At 50.5% G+C, this 5000-nt stretch overlaps 1 non-coding gene across 1 annotated transcript in view; it reads right to left on the bottom strand.

The window, feature by feature from the left end:
• LOC126447649 (small subunit ribosomal RNA) overlaps positions 1–565 on the bottom strand; it is a 1909-nt gene extending 1344 nt beyond the window's left edge. The window contains exon 1 of the ribosomal RNA XR_007583833.1: positions 1–565. This exon is cut by the window's left edge and continues 1344 nt beyond it. This is a non-coding gene — a ribosomal RNA (small subunit ribosomal RNA).
• Between the last annotated feature and the right edge of the window lie 4435 nt (positions 566–5000).

The raw sequence follows: 5000 nt of genomic DNA on the forward strand, positions 1-5000 counted from the left end.
AATAGATACTCGTTAAAGGATTTAAAGTGTACTCATTCCGATTACGGGGCCTCGGATGAGTCCCGTATCGTTATTTTTCGTCACTACCTCCCCGTGCCGGGAGTGGGTAATTTGCGCGCCTGCTGCCTTCCTTGGATGTGGTAGCCGTTTCTCAGGCTCCCTCTCCGGAATCGAACCCTGATTCCCCGTTACCCGTTACAACCATGGTAGGCGCAGAACCTACCATCGACAGTTGATAAGGCAGACATTTGAAAGATGCGTCGCCGGTACGAGGACCGTGCGATCAGCCCAAAGTTATTCAGAGTCACCAAGGCAAACGGACCGGACGAGCCGACCGATTGGTTTTGATCTAATAAAAGCGTCCCTTCCATCTCTGGTCGGGACTCTGTTTGCATGTATTAGCTCTAGAATTACCACAGTTATCCAAGTAACGTGGGTACGATCTAAGGAACCATAACTGATTTAATGAGCCATTCGCGGTTTCACCTTAATGCGGCTTGTACTGAGACATGCATGGCTTAATCTTTGAGACAAGCATATGACTACTGGCAGGATCAACCAGGGAGCTGCGTCAACTAGAGCTGAGCAGCCGGCCGCCCGGGAGTGTGTCCCGGGGGCCCGCGCGAACACGCAAGCGTCCGCTCAATTATTCTGCAAACAGGAGGAGGCTGAGCTCCCCTGCACAACACACCTCGAAACCCTCTCAGGTCCCGGCGGCGCGCAGCGCCGTCCTAAGTACTTGGTCGGGTTCGAGAGAGGCGCAATCGCCCGGAGTTAGGCGAGTAGACGCTTTAGGTGCGACCACCCGTGCTCCCAACTGAGCTTGCCGCTGCCGACAGAGGCCCGGGAGCGTGCTGTCGTGGCATTGCCGGCGGGAGACAACACGCGCCACCTACGGTGACCGGCAGCTCCAACGCCAGCGCCACAGAAGGACAAAAGCCCCACTTGGGTGCCGAAGCGAACTCTCCCAGCACAGCGCACGCGCCAACACGTCCGCACAGCTGCGATACAAACCACCTGCGAGAACCGCTGGGGCGACCGAGCAGCAGACGGCGTCGCGGCGCCGAGCGCCGGGCGGCGGCGCATCCTCAGCGCACACAGTCCTCAATCGGACCAGCACACTGCAGATGGCCACCGCGCTTCGCACCGGGCCCGCGAGGACCTACTTTGGCCGCAAGGCGCCGCGAGCAGGGGGCGCCGGCGCGCAGCTGCGCCGCCTGCCGCGTCCGTCGGCCGGCGCGCCTGCCACTGGCCGCCCCCACCAGCCGGCTGTAGCGCGTGCGCCCACGCACCGCGCTGCCAGCACGCCGGGCGGCCCCCCCTCACCGGCCGGGGACGGTCCCACCCAGCCACCGCCGCGTATCGCCTCACACCCAGATCCCCTTTCGCGTTCGTGGGCATGGTGGGTCCCCTTTCACGTTCGTGGGCATGGTGGGTATCCCTGAAACAACCGGTTAATAGCTCGACCGATCGTCGCCAACACTGATTCACCTCTAGCGAGAACAACCGCACCACAACGGGTTACCTGTTGTTCATTTGCGTAACGTCACCAGCAAACGTAGACGTCCATCGCCATTTGCAACGAGTATTGCATGCCTGTGTCAGGTGTCACAACACACTACGTCTGCCCACATAGACGCAACAACATGTGCACGCCTCGAGAACACGTGGAAGGTAGCCCCCGTACGTATGCGGTGTCCATTGCGCGAACGACTGTCAGCCGGCCTCTGCAGGATGTCGCAGATGTGGAACGCGGTGCAACATGCTATCACGGTGTGTGAGAAGAGACGACTACGTCCGAATACACGCTCCACTACATCAACAGACTGCTCATGCTGATCGCCATCCAGGGCGTCCGTTCCTCCCACACGTCTGAATGGCGTACCACACTGCAATCCAGCTCTTATAGGGAGACGACACGTAGCTGCGTGCACAATATTTGGACTGTATGGTCTGCCGTTGCTAGGCGCAGTCGTCGTACGGTCACACATGTGCCACGATGTATCATTCAGTACATACGGACCAATGTGCAGTACAGTTTGTGGGTTTTGCGTACATCGGCGGACAGGTGACAGGCCGTACCACAACGTAGGCTGAGTACGTCGGCATGCGAAGGGCATTGAACATGCAAACTTCTCAACGACCAGCTTGCGAAGGCAGGGGGGAAGGGGGGGGGGCATGTACGTCCTGCTGCTATCCACATTACAGTGTATAGCAGGAGCATGTGGAAAGTCAGCAACACCTGCAAGGTGTTTAACATGACGCGATACACAGGGGACCGGGCAGTGCGAATAGCGAACTATATTGCGAGGGTTGCGGTTAGGCAACACTACACTAATTTAACGAGTTGCATAACAATTACAGAGCAGGTTCAGCGACAACGTGCGTCAGGTTAAGGCGCAATATAGGTTAGGTTGAGGCACAATATAGGTTAGGTTAAGGCACAACATGGGTTACGTTAAGGCACAAATTGGGTTACGTTAAGGCACAACATGGGTTACGTTAAGGCACAACATGGGTTACGTTAAGGCACAAATTAGGTTACGTTAAGGCACAAATTAGGTTACGTTAAGGCACAAATTAGGTTACGTTAAGGCACAAATTAGGTTACGTTAAGGCACAAATTAGGTTACGTTAAGGCACAAATTAGGTTACGTTAAGGCACAAATTAGGTTACGTTAAGGCACAAATTAGGTTACGTTAAGGCACAAATTAGGTTACGTTAAGGCACAAATTAGGTTACGTTAAGGCACAAATTAGGTTACGTTAAGGCACAAATTAGGTTACGTTAAGGCACAAATTAGGTTACGTTAAGGCACAAATTAGGTTACGTTAAGGCACAAATTAGGTTACGTTAAGGCACAAATTAGGTTACGTTAAGGCACAAATTAGGTTACGTTAAGGCACAAATTAGGTTACGTTAAGGCACAAATTAGGTTACGTTAAGGTACAATATGGGTTAGGTTATGGTACAATATGGGTTAGGTTAAGGTACAATATGGGTTAGGTTAAGGTACAATATGGGTTAGGTTAAGGTACAATATGGGTTAGGTTAAGGCAGAACGTAGGTTAGGTTAAGGCACAACGTAGGTTAGGTTAAGGCACAACATAGGTTAGGTTAAGGCACAACATAGGTTAGGTTAAGGCACAACATAGGTTAGGTTAAGGCACAACATAGGTTAGGTTAAGGCACAACATAGGTTAGGTTAAGGCACAACATAGGTTAGGTTAAGGCACAACATAGGTTAGGTTAAGGCACAACATAGGTTAGGTTAAGGCACAACATAGGTTAGGTTAAGGCACAACATAGGTTAGGTTAAGGCACAACATAGGTTAGGTTAAGGCACAACGTAGGTTAGGTTAAGGCACAACGTAGGTTAGGTTAAGGCACAACGTAGGTTAGGTTAAGGCACAACGTAGGTTAGGTTAAGGCACAACGTAGGTTAGGTTAAGGCACAACGTAGGTTAGGTTAAGGCACAACGTAGGTTAGGTTAAGGCACAACGTAGGTTAGGTTAAGGCACAACGTAGGTTAGGTTAAGGCACAACGTAGGTTAGGTTAAGGCACAACGTAGGTTAGGTTAAGGCACAACATAGGTTAGGTTAAGGCACAACATAGGTTAGGTTAAGGCACAACATAGGTTAGGTTAAGGCACAACATAGGTTAGGTTAAGGCACAACATAGGTTAGGTTAAGGCACAACATAGGTTAGGTTAAGGCACAACATAGGTTAGGTTAAGGCACAACATAGGTTAGGTTAAGGCACAACATAGGTTAGGTTAAGGCACAACATAGGTTAGGTTAAGGCACAACATAGGTTAGGTTAAGGCACAACATAGGTTAGGTTAAGGCACAACATAGGTTAGGTTAAGGCACAACATAGGTTAGGTTAAGGCACAACGTAGGTTAGGTTAAGGCACAACGTAGGTTAGGTTAAGGCACAACGTAGGTTAGGTTAAGGCACAACGTAGGTTAGGTTAAGGCACAACGTAGGTTAGGTTAAGGCACAACGTAGGTTAGGTTAAGGCACAACGTAGGTTAGGTTAAGGTACAACGTAGGTTAGGTTAAGGTACAACGTAGGTTAGGTTAAGGTACAACGTAGGTTAGGTTAAGGTACAACGTAGGTTAGGTTAAGGTACAACGTAGGTTAGGTTAAGGTACAACGTAGGTTAGGTTAAGGTACAACGTAGGTTAGGTTAAGGTACAACGTAGGTTAGGTTAAGGTACAACGTAGGTTAGGTGAAGGCGCAATGTAGGTTAGGTTAAGGTACGATATACCTTAGGTTAAGGTACAATATCGCTTAGGTTAAGGTACAATATAGCTTAGGTTAAGGTACACGTTGTAGGGAAAGGTGTATTTTGGGGGGGGAGGGGGCGGCAGGTTCGTTGATAGTGATTATCGTAAGTGCATGCCTGCGGGATCATCCGATTTGTCACGTCAGGATGCACTTGTGGCTCATGACAGGCGGCGCTCCGATTCCAAGGTTGTGGCAGATCTGTGTCTTTCATTCCTGCCATTGTTTGTGTACTGTGACAGGAGGCAGTATTGTGATGTTGGGTGCACCCCTGTGTAGGACATGTGTGGGTGTTCGTGGCTTAGCTGAGCAATGGCGGATGTCGGAAGGGTGGGATATTCTGTTTTCTGGGTGGACCTCCCGGTCTGGTTATGATAGTGTGGATTGTGTAATGTGGCGGAGAGGATGCACCGGATGTTCTTCCATGCTGGTGGTTAGATATTGTGTGTGTGCCTGTTAGAGGCAGAGAGTAGTGTGTGATAGTGTCTGGCTGACGTGTGGTTCTCATTGTGTGCAGAGTCTTTCAGCATGTATAGGGACGGTTGTATATATTATCTGTATTCTGATGGCTCTGCATCTATTACTAATCAGTGCCGTGTATACGGTTACTCTGGTTCCAGTCGAAACTGTTCTATCTCTGTACATTAGTGACACTGCGGCTCCACTATGTTGCCGCCCCTGTCGGCCGTTTCCCCCAGTGTGTGG

The sequence above is a fragment of the Schistocerca serialis genome, unplaced genomic scaffold (genome assembly GCF_023864345.2).
Source record: "Schistocerca serialis cubense isolate TAMUIC-IGC-003099 unplaced genomic scaffold, iqSchSeri2.2 HiC_scaffold_522, whole genome shotgun sequence".
NCBI lineage: Eukaryota > Metazoa > Arthropoda > Insecta > Orthoptera > Acrididae > Schistocerca > Schistocerca serialis.